The sequence below is a fragment of the Gracilinanus agilis genome, chromosome 2, assembly GCF_016433145.1.
Source record: "Gracilinanus agilis isolate LMUSP501 chromosome 2, AgileGrace, whole genome shotgun sequence".
Lineage (NCBI taxonomy): Eukaryota > Metazoa > Chordata > Mammalia > Didelphimorphia > Didelphidae > Gracilinanus > Gracilinanus agilis.
Genome location: NC_058131.1, coordinates 626832035 through 626848854, shown reverse-complemented (window position 1 = coordinate 626848854; position 16820 = coordinate 626832035). Strand labels below are relative to the sequence as shown.

At 35.5% G+C, this 16820-nt stretch overlaps 1 pseudogene; it reads right to left on the bottom strand.

Moving 5' to 3' along the window:
• Positions 1-11919: 11919 nt before the first annotated feature.
• LOC123238290 lies at positions 11920-12096 on the bottom strand (annotated as a pseudogene).
• Positions 12097-16820: the final 4724 nt, after the last annotated feature.

Genomic DNA, 16820 nt, shown 5'->3' with positions numbered 1-16820 from the left:
CCAAAGTCCAATTTTGATCTTCATGGTCCAGTGAAGGCTCTTCAGGCATCTTCATGATGCCTTCACCAAATAGGTTCGTTGTCTGGATTCTGGGGAGATGGCAAATTTCTTATCCTGAAATTATTCTCAAAAGAATTTAAACTTTACATTATAGATTATAAAACATACATTTTCTTCTAAGAATTATACATTTCCCCCTGAAATTTCTCCTAAAAGAGTTATATATATATACACAATAGATGACCCTCTACACAAGTGATGGGAAAACTATGGCCCGTGGGCCTGATGTGACCCCCCCTGAAAGGTTCTATCCAACCAGTGACATTATCCCTAATCCGACAAGTACAAGTAGGATACAATACAATGAAACTTTGAAAGAGTTTCCTTAGAAACAGACTGACAAATGAGCATTTCCTTTCTTTTGGCCCCCTTTTTAAAAGTTTTCCCATCACTGCTCTACACTAAACTCTCAAAAGTCAACCCCCAGGAATATAATTGCTGAATGCAAGAGCTTCCAAGTTAAGGTAAAAATGTTACAAGAAGCCAGAAAGAGACAATTCAGATATCAAGGAACACCAATCAGGATTACATAGAATCTGGCAGCCTCCATGCTAAAAGACCACAAGGCATGCAATATGATATTCAGAAAGGCAAGAGATTTGGGTCTACAACCAAGGATCACCTACCCATCAAAACTGACTATATACTGCCAGGGCAAAGTATGGGCATCCAACAAGATAGAAGATTTCCAAGTATTTGTAAAGAAGAGACCAGAACTAAATGGAAAGTTTGATATCCAACCACAAAAATCAAGAGAAACATGAAAAGGTAAATAATAAATAAAGGGGAAAGGAAGAAAACTCTTATTTTTAAATTTGCTTCTTTAAGGGCTTCAATAAGATCAAACTATTTGTATTTCTATATGGGGAAATGTTATATGTAATTCTCAAAAATTGTATTCACTATTATAGTAATTAGAAGAATTATTTATAGGAAGAGGTTGGGGTACTAAATGATCTAAGATGATATGGGACAAGGGGGGGGGGGAATAGAAGAAGGCACCAAGAGAAACTTGAAGGAATAAGAAAAATTGAATAATATATACCACACAAAGAGGGCATGGGAAGGGGAGGGGATGAATACTATTATAAGAAGGAGAGGAAGAGAGCATTAATAGGAAATACTTAAACCTTACTCTCAACAGAAGTAGTCCTGAGAGGGAAGAGTAGCTAGATCCATTGAGATATCAAATTCTATCTGACTCTATGGAGAAAATCAGAAGGGATAAACCCAAAGGGGCAGTGAGGTGGGGAGTTCAAAAAGGGAGGGGAAAAGAGGGGGGAGGGAATTCATTAGGCCTTAAAAAATAAGAGGGGAACAAAAAGGGAGGGAGTAGAAATGGAAGTAAACTAAGGGATGGGGATAAGGAGGAATGATTTAAAACAAACCACTGGTTTAAAAGAAAATACCATAAGAAGAAGGGGCAGAACTAGGAGAAGATATCAAAATGTTGGGGAATACGCAACTGATAATTATAACTCTGAATGCAAATGAGATGAACTAACCCATAAAACAGAAACAAATAGCAGAGTGGATTAGAAACCAAAATCCTACCATATGTTGTCTACAAGAAACACACATGAGGCAGGTAGACATACATAGAGTAAAAATAAAAGGCTGGAGCAAAATCTATTGGACTTCAACTGAGAAAAAGAAGGCAGGAATTGCAATCATGAATTATGACAAAGCCAAAGTAAAAATAAATCAAATTAAAAGAGATAAGGAAGGTAATTACATCTGATAAAAGGAAGTATAGATAATGAGGAAATAACAGTACTCAACATGTATGCACCAAATGGTATAGCATCCAAATTTCTAAAGGAGAAACTGGCAGAGCTTAAAGAGGAAATTGATAGTAAAATTATACTAGTGGGAAATCCAAATCTTCCTCTATCAAATCTAGATAAATCAAACAAAAAAATAAATAAGAAAGAGATAAGAGAGATGAATGAAATCCTAGAAAAATTAGAGTTAATAGATATATGGAGGAAAATAAATAGGAACAAAAAAGAATACACCTTCTTTTCAACTGCACATGGTATATTCACAAAGATTGACCATGTACTAGGGCATAGAAACATGGCAAACAAATGCAAAAGAGCAGAAATAATAAATGTAAACTTTTCAGATCATAATTCAATAAAAATAATAATTCATAAGGACACATGGACAGGAAAATCAATAATTAATTGAAAATTAAATAATATGATTCTCCAAGATCAGTTAAAGAATAAATCATAGAAATAATCATTTCATTAAAGAAAATGACAATGATGAGACTTCCTACCAAAATCTGTGGGATGCAGTTAAAGCAGTACTCAAGGGGAAAATTTATATCCTTGAGTGGATATATTAACAAATTAGGGAGGGAAAAAATCAATGAACTGGGCATACAAATAAAAAAAAACTAGAAAGGGAACAAATTAAAAATCCCCAGTTAAAAGCTAAATTAGAGATTATAAAAATTAAAGGAGAAATTAATAAAATTGAAAGTAAAAGAATTATTGAATTAATAAATAAGACTAGAAGCTGGTACTTTGAAAAAAACAAATAAAATTGACAAAGTACTAGTCAATCTAATTAAAGAAAGGAAAGAAGAAAACCTAATTATCAGTATCAAAGATGAAAAGGGAGACCTTACCTTGAATGAAGAGGAAATCAAGGCAATCATTAAAAACTTTTTGTCCAATTATGTGGCAATAAATATAGTAATCTAGTTGATATGGATGAATATTTACAAAAATATAAATTGCCTAGATTAACAGTAGAAGAAATTGAATACTTAAATAATCCCATATCAGAAAAAGAAATTGAACAAGGCATCAAAGAACTCCCTAAGAAAACATCCCCAGGACAAGATGGATTCACAAGTGAATTCTATCAAACCTTCAAAGAACAACTAATCTCAAAACTATACAAACTATTTGACATAATAAGCAGAGAAGGATTTCTACCAACCTCCTTTTATGACACAAATATGGTACTGATCTCAAAGCCAGGTAGAACAAAAACAAAGAAAGAAAACTACAGACCAATATCCCTAATGAACATAAATGTAAAAATCTTAAACAGAATACTAGCAAAAAGACTCTAACAAGTGATCACAAGGGTTATTCATTATGATCAGGTGGGATTTATACTGGGAATGCAAGGATGGTCCAATATTAGAAAACCCATTCACATAACTGACTATATCAAGAAGCAAACCAACAAAAATCACATGATTATCTCAATAGATGCTAAAAAGTCTTTGACAAAATACAACACCCATTCCTACTGAAAACACTAGAAAGCATAGGAATAGAAAGGCCTTTCCTAAAAATAATAAATGGTATATATTTAAAACCATCAACAAACATCATCTGCAATGGGGATAAATTGGAAGCATTCCCAATAAGATCAGGAGTGAAACAAGGATGCCCATTGTCACCTCTATTATTTAACATTGTACTAGAAACACTAGCAGTAGCAATTAGAGAAGAAAAAGAAACTGAAGGTATTAAAATAGGCAGTGAGGAGACCAAGGTATCACTCTTTGCAGATGATATGATGGTCTACTTAAAAAGTCCTAGAAAAACAACTAAAAAGTTAGTGGAAATAATCAACAACTTTAGGAAAGTTGCAAGATGCAAAATAAATACACAGAAATCATCAGCATTTCTATATATTTCCAATACATCACAGCAGCAAGAGTTAAAAAGAGAAATTCCATCTAAAATCACCCTAGACAATATAAAACACTTAGGAATCAATCTGCCAAGATACAAAAATACAACTATGAAACCCTTTCCACACAATTAAAACTAGATCTAAACAATTGGAAAAATACTGATTGCTCATGGTTAGGATGAGCTAACATAATAAAAATGACCATCCTACCCAAATTAATTTACTTATTTAGTGCTATAACCTATCAAACCAAAAAACTTTTTTACTGAATTAGAAAAAATTATAACAAAGTTAATTTGGAAAAACAAAAGATCAAGAATATCAAGGGAAATAATGGAGAAAATATGAAGGAAGGTGGCCTAACAGTACCAGATCTTAAACTGTGCTATAAAGCAGTAGTCATCAAAACAATATGGTAGGGGCAGCTGGGTAGCTCAGTGGAGTGAGAGTCAGGCCTAGAGACAGGAGGTCCTAGGTTCAAACCCGGCCTCAGCCACTTCCCAGCTGTGTGACCCTGGGCAAGTCACTTGACCCCCATTGCCCACCCTTACCACTCTTCCACCTATGAGACAATACACCGAAGTACAAGGGTTTAAAAAAAACCAATATGGTACTGGTGAATAGACAGAAGGGAGGATCAGTGGAATTAGACTTGGGGTAAGTGATCTCAGCAAGACAGTCTATGATAAACCCAAAAAACCCAGCTTTTGGGACAAAAACCCACTATTTGACAAAAAAGTTCTGGGAAAATTGGAAAGCAATAAGGGAGAGATTGGGTATAGATCAACATCTCACATCCTATACCAAGATAAATTCAGAATGGGTGAATGACTTGAATATAAAGAATGAAACTATAAGTAAATTAGGTGAGCACAGAATAGTATACTTGTCAGATCTCTGGGAAAGGAAAGATTTTAAAACCAAGTAAGAGTTAGAAAAAATTGCAAAATGTAAAATAAATAATTTTGATTACATTAAACTAAAAAGTTTATGTACAAACAAAACCAATGCTACCAAAATTAGAAGGGAAGCAACAAATTGTGAAAAATCTTTATAACAAAAAACTTGGACAAAGATCTAATTACTCAAACATATAAGGAGCTAAATTAATTGTACAAAAATCAAGCCATTTCCCAATTGATAAATGGGCAAGGGACATAAGTAAGCAATTTTCAGATAAAGAAATCAAAACTAGCAACAAACACATGAAAAAGTGTTCTAAATCTCTAATAATTAGAGAAATGCAAATCAAAACAACTCTGAGGTACCACCTCACACCTTGCAGATTAGCTAACATAACAGCAAAGAAAGTGGTGAATGTTGGAGGGTATGTGGCAAAATTGGAACATTAACGCACTGCTGGTGGAATTATGAATTGATCCAACGATTCTGGATGGCAATTTGGAATTATGCCCAAAGGGCTTTAAAAGACTATCTGCCTTTTGATCCAGCACTGCTGGGTTTATACCCCAAAGAGATAATAAGGAAAAAGACTTGTACAAAAATATTTATAGTCGTGGTGGCAAAAAATTGGAAAATGAGGCAATGTCCTTCAATTGGGTAATGACTAAAGAAATTGTGGTATCAGTTGGTGATGGAATACTATTGTGCTGAAAGGAATAATGAATTGGAGGAATTCCATGTGAACTGGAATAACCTCTAGGAATTGATGCAGATTGAAAGGAGCAGAACCAGAAGAACATTGTACACAAGAGACTGATATATTGTGGTACAATCAAACATAACGGGCTTCTCTACTAGCAGCAATGCAAGGATACAGAGCAAGGCTGAGGGACTTATGAGAAAGAAAACTAACCACGTTCAGAGGAAGAACTGTGGGAGTAGAAACACAGAAGAAAAACAACTGCTTGCACACATGGGCTGATGGGAATAGTATTAGGGATGTAGACACTAAACAATAACTCTAGTCCAACTATCAATAATATGGAATTAGGTCTTAATCAATGATACATGTAAAATCCAGTGGAACTGTGAGTCAGTTGTGGGGGGCATGGGGGAGTTTGGGGGAGAGGGAAAGAGCATGAAACATGTAACTGTGGGAAAATATTTTTTAAAAATAAAATAAATAAAAATATTCCTAGAAAACTTTTTTCTAATTTCTCTTTTGTTTCTCTTATACCTTTTCTATTTCATACCTATCTCTGTTCATATTGTCTTCTCCTAGTAGTTCCTAATAGTAGCTGAAGAAAAGTATTTTATTCTTGTCTTTGTATCTCTGCCCCAATAAAGTGCCTATAGTAATTAAATCAGCAAATTTATCAAGCTCTGTATCTATGATCAACGAATCTACAGGCTTTATTAAATGCCTATTGCTATATTGTACTCCAAGTGCAATACTAAGTGTTGGGGATACAGAAACAAAAAACAAGTTATAGCTTCCAGTAACTTACATAAGGATAAAGAAAAACAGAACAGTTCGAGGAATGAGAGAGCATTAACAACTAAACTGGATGCATCAGGAAAAGGTTCCTTTAGGAAATGGCTCCTAGCAGAGCACTGGAAGAAACTAGGGATTTTAAAAAGTGGAGGTGAAAAAAAAAGAATATTCTTTTTTTTCTTTTCTTTTAAATATTTTTCCATGGTTACTTGATTTATATTTTCCCTCCCCTCATCCCTCCACCCTCCCACAATTCCATTGGGATATATATATAATCGCTCAAACCCATTTCCATTTTATTCACTTTTGTAAAAGAGCAAACCTTTATTCACATACCCATATAAACAAGTGATAAATCACATGTTTTCTTCTGGATTTCTATTCCCACAGTTCTTTCTCTAGATGTGGATAACATTCTTTCTCATAAGTCCCACTGAATTGTCTTGGATCATTGTATTGCTATTAGTAGCAAAGTCAATTACATTTGACCTTCCCACAATGTTATAGTCTCTGTAAATAATGTTCTCTGTGTTCTGCTTATTTCACTGAGCATCAGTTCATCTGGAAGTTCTTATAGAAGTCTTTCATTTCACTATTCCTTATAGCACAACAGTATTCCATCACCATCACAGACCATGATTTTTTTCAGCTATTCCCCAATCGAGGGACACACCCTCATGAGAAAAAAGTATTCTTCTTTTAAAAAACTTTTCTTATTTAGAATATTTTTCCATAGTTACATGATTCATGATTCCCTTCCTCACTCTTTCCTCCCTCCTTGCAAAGCTGACAAGCAATTCCACTGGGTTATATATTATCATTGTTCAAAACCTATTTCCATGTTATTAATATTTGCAGTAGAGTGATAGAAAAGAGTATTCTTAATCAGCATTTGTCAAAATTACAGAACATAATAAGGAACTTCTCAAACTTAGCTAGGAGAATAATAGTCAGTATGTTATTTGGTCTTTCTGGCTTAGTTAGACATTCCAAAGCTTATACTCTAATGACAAAGTTTTTGAGAATACAACATACTTCAACCCATTATGAAGAATCTGACATCTTTTTGGTCCTGAAGGTGAGATGAATATCTACAGCAATTAATATAATACAACATATGATATGCTAAGTACCTAAGGGAGGGAGTATAAGAGTTCAATGGATTTTAAAAGTAGCCTCTGATAGGGTGGGCATTATATCATGGAAGAGATCATGTTTGAGTTGGGCTTTGTAGGGTAGGTAAGACATCAATAGGCAAAGATGAGGGGATATAGAATCCACTTACAGAGAGGAAGGAAATGAAACATATCTAAGGAATGATGCATAGTCCCATGTGACTGTAGCATTGAATTCCTGAAAGAGAATAATATAAAATAAGCCTGGAAAGGAAATGTGAAGCTATTGTGATAGACCTTGAATACCAGCTTAAGGAATTTTCACTTTGCACACAGTAGGCACTTAATAAATGTTTGTTAAAGTAAATTATTAACTTTTATTCAGTATGTACTAAAAATGATACATTATTCTCCTGTGGAATGTGGCTAATAAATATCTGTTCAATTTAAATGATCGGTTTATGAAGTCATGAATGATGAAATAAATATTTAATTCTGTTAAAAATCCAGGTTCTGTCTTTGATAAAAAGCATATCAAAAATTCATCTCATTTCTAATTTTTCATAAAAGCATTAAGTCCATAATACAGAGAAACTTCTATTTCTTATGCTCTTATCAGTTTTCCCATCCTTTCAATATTTAATTTGTATGACTTCTACTTTTACTATATGGTATTATTCTGTTATGGTTATTCCTACCTTACATCAGTAGATTACAGAATTCTGAAACATTGACAGGCCTATATTTGAATCAGAATTGCATGTTTGGTGTCAAAGTCAAATAATACAAAATTCTTTGATTATCCTCCCACCAAGTTACACACACAGACAAACATACAGACATATACCTGTGTGTGTGTGTGTGTAATCTATCTAAATATATTCCAAAATATAGTGCTCAAAAGCAGCATGTTGAGGCTGAAAACATCCTTAAACTGAGGATCAAATCATAGCTCTCTCTCTCTTACTAGTCATGGGACCTCAAAGGGATCACAACCCCTCTGATATTCACTTTCCTCCTCTATAAAATGGGTACAGTATGCCTGACTCATAAAAATGTTGTCAGTATCAAATGAATGTATGTGTACAAAGGGCTCTGTAACTATAAAATGTTATAGACTATAATAATAATAATAATAATAATACCTGTCATTCAAATAGTGCTTTAAGATATGCAAAATACTTTACAAATATTATTTTACCCTCTCAATGAAGCAGGTGCTATTATTATCTTCATTTTAGAGATAAGGAAACTGAGGCAGATAGTTGTTGAGTGGTATGCTCAGTCACACAGCTAGTAAGTGTCTGAGGAGGGTTTGAACTCTTATATAAAGTTCTTGACTTTAGGTCCAGCACTATGCACCATGCTACCTAATTGCCTTATTACCAAGCAATGTTAACTATCCAGTATCATCATCATCATCATCATCATCATCATCATCATCATCATTTAATTAATGGATACTGAGCCCTTCTGACCTTTCTGAAGATTCAGAGTGTTGTACTAAAGAAAATGTCTTAATTTCATTTAAAATCATATGGTATCTTGGGTCCAAATGTGGTATTAGACACTTCCTAGCTGTGTAACCCTGGGCAAGTCACTTAACCCCCACTGCCTCGCTGTTACACCTCTTCTGCCTTGGGACCAATTTACAATATTTATTCTAAAACAGAAGGTAAGGGTTTTTTTAATAAAAATGAAATAAAATAAAATCATAGAATGAGTACTGGATTGGAAGTTGAATACATGGATATTTGGGATCAAAGATTTAGAGTTAAGAGAGGCTTTAGAGATCTTCTAGCCCAACCCCTTCATCGTACAGATGAGAAAACTAAGGCTGCAGAGTAGATCATACAGGAAGCATCAGAGGGGGTCTGACTCCAAGTTCAGTATTCTATCCACTACATGTTTGCCATTAATGCATTTTATGATCTTAAAGAAGATACTTAACTCTCCCTTTGTCTATTTCCTCATCTGTAAAATGACTCCAGATGGATGCCAAGGTCCACTCCAATGCTAAGATTCTCTAAATCTCTCTATATAGTACATAAGCAAAATGATTTTCATTCCAAGTGATCAACATTTCTATTTATGCCAATAAAACATTTTGAAAGTGTCCTGTATCCATGGTATTCTCTCAACTATTAGTATTTGCATTTGGACCTTTGTGGGTGTTATGAAATACATCAAGCCTTCCATCTGCTTGTTCCTTCCACAGTAGAGGAAGCAGTTGCAGGCTAACTATTATACTAGGTCCAGCAATTCTCACTTTATCTGCTATTAAAATAAAAACTGGCATTTATTTAGACAACACTTTTAAGTTTGCATAACTCCTCACAAAGATGATCTCATTTGAAGCCTCAAAAGTACCCCATGTGATTTTTTTACTTTTCATTTCCTAGTTTATATTGTTTTTTATTTTAATAACAAATTTCCACTTAAGTTTTCTGAAATTCTATGATCCAAACTGTCTTCTTCACTTTTTCTCTCACCACTCCTGAATCTGGCAAGCAATTCAGTCTGGGTTATACATGTATTATCACACTATACATATTTCCATGATTCATTTTTGTAAGTGAATAATCTTATAAAACCAAAACCTTGAAACATATACCTAAATAAACAAGTGATAAATCATACATTTTCATCTGCATTGTGATTCCAACAGTTCTTTCTCTGGAGGTGGACAGCATTCTTTTTCATTAGTCCTTCAGAATTATCCTGTATTGCTGTTAGTAGCAAAGTCTATCACATTTTAATCATTCCACAGAATTGTTGTTACTGTGTACAATGTTTTCCTGGTTCTGCTTATTTCACTCTGCATCAGTTCATGTAGGTTTTTCCAGCTCTTTCTGAAGTCATCCTGTTTATCATTCCTTATATCACAATAGTATTCCATCGCCATCATATACCATGATTTGTTCAGTCATTCCACAATTGAGGGATATCCCTTTAATTTCCAATTCACTACACACAAAAAACTGCTATAGATATTTTTACAGTCGTGTGATTTTTTTAACATTTATTAAGTGCCTACTCTGTGCCAGACAGTGTTATGTATTTGACAAATATCTCATTTTGTCCTTTTTTGATAAGGATTGTAAGTAATATAACCCTATTTTGCAGATGATGAAACTAAACTTCAAAGAGGTTAAGGGATTTGCCTGTGGACACACAACTAATGAGTTTCAGAGGCAGGATTTGAAGTCAGACTCCAAATGTGCCCTCTACCTTTATACTAAAATGGTATAAGGGCTAAGTAAAAACACTAACATTTAAAAGAACCACTTACCTTGAGTATTAATGTATTGAAAATGATACAAATCCCTATTTGGAAAATGGAGAGCATCCAGCAGCTCTGGATTTCTGCACTGCAGCCAAAATGCTCATCTATTTCAGCCAGCTGTCTGTGAGCCACCTGGAGCCTATAGGAGGCTTTAGTCTTGGTGCTTTGTCCCTGCAAAGTGCAGATGTTTATGATTTTGTTATTCTTGTTTATGGAATTAAAGAAATGCAATTCATCTCTTAATAAAGTGTTCCAGTCCAAAAAGTCCCCAAGTAAAGCTTGCTTCCTAATAAAGACTGGCAAAGGACTCTGAAGAGAAAGCTGCCAAATGCGCATTTCTAAATCAACACAATTCACATCTCCACAGCCTAGCACACACCCAGACCTGGCTCTGAGGAAGCTGATGTTCAGTGGCCTGACTTCTCATTGCCTGTCACCCTCCCTCATTCACTCACTCTAAATAAATAAAGCAAACTTCTAAAAATAGCATCAGTCACAGAAAAGGAGATCAGCCAGGATGGCCACTTTTTAACTTCCCTTAGAAATGAGATTTTCTTGTCATATTCACCAGAACATTTGTTAAATGGTGAGAGGCACCATTGGGTTATATGGTGGCTTTATGTATTGCGTTTCTCTGATAAGTTTTCTCTTTTCATCCATGTTGGATTCAATTTGATGGCCACTTCCTTATCTAAGATACTCCTCTCTCCCTCTTAAGGTAAATTCCCACCATCTTCTCCCCTTCTCATCATCCTCTGACACACTTACACACACACACACACAAACACACACACACACATACACACACACACACATGAGTATTCAAACAGTTCTCCTCTCTAGTTCATCTGCTATCCACTTCCACCATTCTACTTCTTTTTAATTCATTAAAACATGAAGCTCTTCCAAACATTTCCAGGGAATAATGTGATGCTTCCTTTATTTATCAAGTCAACTCATTAGAAATGCTGAAACAGATCTGACTCCACTGGGGACCTTTGGACAATACCCATTTGATTACTCCATATGATTCCATGACATTTTCAGAGAGCTTACCCAACTCCCCAGTAAATGAAAGAACATTTAGACAACTGGTTTCCAGCCATATCAAATTCCAATTTCTATCCCAGAATTTTAGATTTGTAAAAAAACAAAACAAAACCTTGAGAGGTTATCAGGTCCAATCCCTATAAGAAGTTGGAATCCTCTCTATAACATCCCCAAAGGTGGGCATTCATCCTCAGCTTTAAAACCACTGAAGATAAGGAAATTATGAAACTCTAAAGTATCTCCTTTTATTTTTAGAAAGATCTGATTTTTAGGACATTCTTCATTATATTGAGGTAAAATCAGATTTTCCATAACTTCATCCCATTGATTTTGTTTCTGCCTTCTGGGACCAAGAAGAATAAACCTAATTTCTCTTCCACCAGGAGAATAGACAACCCCTGAATCTATTACCTGTCTACTGCTACCAGAAGAAATCTTAAAAGCATGCAGTTTTCAATTAGTAATAATCAAGCTTCAGATAAACCTCAATGGCTACGGTACTGCCACTGCACAAAGCTTTTAAAAGTACAGGGAGAATGAGTTTTAGTCTCCTCTGGCACTGTATCCTGATGACAAAGCAGTCTCCCAACCTAAACTGTCTTTTGCCCTCACCTTTGAAAAGATTCCCAGCATCCTCATCTCAGGTCTTGCCTTGGAGTTGTGCCAGACTCTTGTTCAGACTCCTAAGTGGGATGGAGCAGTTGGTCCTGTTGGTCACAAATACGTCATACCAGAAGCCCTTGAGATCTAAGAAATCAATTTCTCTTTAATAATGTTCTGCTGCCTGGAGTTGTAGTCCTTGTCTTGGAATTGGCAAGTGTTTGGTTTCCATGATAATGCCTTGAATAGATGTAGTCTCTTATTTTATCAGATTCAATCTCACAATTTTCAGGAGAAAAAGGGCTTCATCATCATCTCCATTATCTATGAGCAATTGGTAGCACTTAAAAGAAGCTAAATTTCTTGCCCAGGGTCACAATGTTAGCTAATAATAGCAAACATTTATTTAGCACTTACAACGTGCCAGGTACTGTGCTAAGAGCTTTATAATTATTATCTCATTCAATCCTCTTAACTAATGAGACTACCCTGAAATAAATACCATAAAGTGAGGCTACTATGAAAGATAGGTACAATTATTATCACTAGTTTACAGGTGAAGAAAGTAAGGTAAACAAGGGTTAAATAACTTGCCCAGGGAGTACCCAGCTAAGATGTGTATCAGATTGAATTTGAACTCTGGTTTTCCTGACTCCAGGCAGTTTCGTGGAGAAGTGAATATAGCACTAGGATTGGAATCAGGAAGATTCACTTTCATGAATTTACATCCAAACCTCAGACTCTTACCAGCTGTGTGATTCTCGGGCAAGTCACTTAACTCTGTTTTTCTTCATCTATAAAATGAGTTGGAAAAGGAAATGGCCAATCACTCCAGTATCTTGGCAAAGACAACCCAAATGGGGTCACAAAGAGTTGGACACATCTGAAAATTACTGAACAATAACAATAAATTCCCTGACTCCAGGCTTAGCACTATATCCACTATACTACCTAGCTACCCCTTAAACTAAGTGACAAAATTAATACTAAAAACTTACCAGGCTTCCTGCCCTTCAATCAGTCTTCTGCTCAAAAGATATCAATTACCACTTTAGATTTAGATGCTAACATCTAAACGAGGCTCCCCTATGTGGTACGTTGGCATATTTCTGGTCACATTATCATTTCCCTGGTATTAGATACTATTTTGCTTTCCAAAAAGTACCTAGATTCCTAGTGCAACAATTACTCTCTATTAACCACTCTAGGCCAAGAGGACTTGCAATGAGGGGCTGCCTCTATTTTCCATGACTGCAATTATTTATGTGCACAAATAATTGTGCCCATAATTGGCTAATGGAGAGTGCAATCGGCTGCATGTGGGCATAATTAGCCACTTGCCCCTCATTTGGAGGGTACAATTATCAGAGTAGACAATTTTACGTCTGCAGATAATTGCACATGCAGGAGAAAAAGCCTGGTAGGAAACACAGTCTTTAATTACCTTTAACTTAGTTGTTTCTATCCAGAAAGGGTTTTCAAGGAAAACACATTTAAAAATAAATAAATAAAAGCCTACTTGGTTCATTTGACAAATCAAGAGATCTCTTCATCTTAAGTGAGCATTCAGGTGACAGGACCAAGGTAAGATTGAGCAAGAGAGTCCATTAGGAAGAAATGTAATCAAAGTCATCCAGTCCAGGAAAAAAAACCACTCTGAAGAAACCAATTAGGCTGGACACTCAAAGGGAGCCCACCTAGTGGTCAGCCATCTGCTGCACACACACAATAATGTTCAATCATACTGTTTTCTGCTACTGTTTAAGTATCTTTCTGGTGTGGACCCTTTTTGAATTTCTCTCAATCCCCTGTGCTAAGGCTTGGCACAGTCAATTATTTTTGTATTCTACTGGAAGTGGTCATTGAAGATATTTTAACAATACCTGGAACTAGTCATTCACCTGGGAATGTCCACAGAAGTTATGAGTTAAGAGCACATCTCTGGGTGGTTTTGCAGAAACCTTTCATGACAGAGATTCGACAACGGGGAATTTTTATTCAGTTGTGAACCCTTGATTTTCGTGTGTATGCAGCAGCACAAACCTTTTACCACTCTCCCACTCAGCCACACAAAAATACACTTGTCAACAGCAGATCCTAAAAATATATGTCACATGCAAGCATAAGGAACATTGAAAAAAAGAAAAGAAAACATGAATTTACTTTTTAGGAATAAATATGCTGAATTGGTTTTTTTAAGAAGCACCTCTTCCTTCCCCAACCCCCCGATAGCAAATCTTGTTCAATTAGGGGTTCTATTTCTAAGCCCCTTGCAACACTCTAAGGTATTCACTGTTTGCCTCTATCACTAAACTAATTCATAAATGCATTGTTCTGCCTCCTCAACCAAACCGAGAATTGTTCGCTAAGAACAACAATGGCAGGGATCTTGAATTTTTTCTCTATTCTCCTATGCAATGCAGTATCTAATACACAGGAGTCACTTAGTTGGTTTGACAGAATTGAGCTCTGTTCCAAGGTACGGAACTTTGATTGACCAAGGACTTTGCATCTCTGGTTACCTTATCTCTAAAATGAGAATGTTAGATGATCTCAAAGGTGCCTTCTAAATCTGAAATTCTCTGAAAGAAGGAAGAGGAAGAGGAAAGGAGGGAGGGGAGAAAGGAAAAAAAATCTTTATGAGTATTCATGTTTTAGCAAGCACCAAATCCCATTTTCCTCTTGTGCAAAAGATGTTCAGACTTCTACTGTAATTATAACATTTATTTTTGTAATTATTGTAATAATAATTGTATTGTGTAATTCTACATAATTGCAGGAGATCCTGACTCTGAGTATGGTATATTGGTTAGCTCTGAGAAGTAAATATCATTGGAATAGCTGTCAATCAAGAGGTTGCCAAAAATTGGTTATTCTACTTCCGTAATACTCTCAAATTTTTCCTCTTCCAAAGCCGACACCCTATCTTGGGCCCTCCTCACCTTTAATGCTGGCAGCCTTCTACCGGAACTCCTAGTTCCTGGTCTCTCCCTTCTCCAATCCACGCTCCAAACTGCCAACATATTTTCTCAAAACAAAAATCTGACCTTATCACTCTCTTACTATAAAACCTTTAAGAATCTATTGCCTTTAGAACAGAGCTTCTTAACCTTTGTTGTATGTCACAGCTTTCATTAATCCAGTGAAGTCTATAAACCCTTCTCAGAATAATATTTTCCAATGTATAAAAGATATAAAATTACAAAGCAAACCAATTATGTTGAAATACAGTTATCAAAATATTAAACAAGCCAGTTAAGAATCCCTGTTTTAGAACAAAATTAAAACTCTTAAGCTGAGCATTTAAGACCTTTCCATGATGGTTTCAACTTTCCTTTCCAGGTCAATTCACATTACTCTCCTTCCCATTCTTTACTTTCTGGCCAAACTGGCCTAATTTTTCCTTCCAGATTCAGCATCCTATTTCCCACCTCAATACCTTTGTATAGTTTGCCCCTGTTTTGGAAGACAGTCCCTCACCTTAACAACTTAAAATCATTATCTTTTTTCAAGGCTCAGCTCATTTAAAACTTCTATGGTAAGCTTTTCTGGTCATTCCAATTATTAATAAATCCTCTCTTCCTTTTCTATAAAAAATCCTGCATATATTCAACTGTTTACATATTGTATCTTGCTCCTACTATAGAAAGTAAATTCCTTTCTATATGAGACAGTTTTTTATTGTCTTTTTATTTCCAGTGCTCAGAAAAAAAGTTTTTTTGGGGTTCATTTCTTGTTGGTAGTAATTCTTTGTTTTCTAAGAGGGCCAACAAGATGAGGAGATGATGTTTTGACTTGTTAGTGAGTTGGGGTTAAGTGAGGCAGAGTTGCACAAAACCATCACTCTCTCTCCAAGAGTCATCTATGTCCATTGGCAGGACAAAAATCAGGATAATTTGCAATGACCTGGGCTGCTGTGGGTGACCTTGACAGATTTGATGTCTGACCAAGCTCTACATATTTCACAGTATTTGCTTCAGCTGCCTTCATGGCCATTGGAACAAATTGTTCTCATCTGCCCATTCCTCCAGGTGAAGTCTTCAGTTAGACATCCCTCTAAGTGGTTGTTGGATTAGAAATAATCAAATATTTAATAAGCTTCTGCTATGTGTGAAGTACTGGGCTAGGAAGTACTGGAAGAGATTTAAGGAGAAAAAACATTCTCATGAAAAACTAAGTCAAAATATTTCCATGAGTCTAATCTGGTTACTGTGCACCCAGTCCTAAACCTACCCAAGTTCTTTTCTTTCTGTTGCCATTCTGTCATAATTAGTTAATTTACCATGTGAGATAATAAATGCTAATTGGCATTAAGTGCTATAGCTCTTCGGTTCTGCAGAGATTCAGAGGTGGGTAAGATTACTGTAGGCTGGAGTTGGGTCAGTAGGGGTTTTATAGAGGTGAGATATTGCCTGGTCCTTGAAAGAAATATTTGAGAATTTAAATATTAACTGAAGAGGAAGGAGAAGGTATGCCAGGTGTAGGCAATGGCAAGAACAAAGATAAGAGGTAGATCATCCTGGCTGGAATAGAGAGTTGCTTACAGGGGAGTACAGTAAGAGGAAACAAAATTGGAAAGATGGTTTGGGGCTAGATTGTGGAGACTCTTGAAATCCAGACTAAGAAAAAGATCTTAAAACCA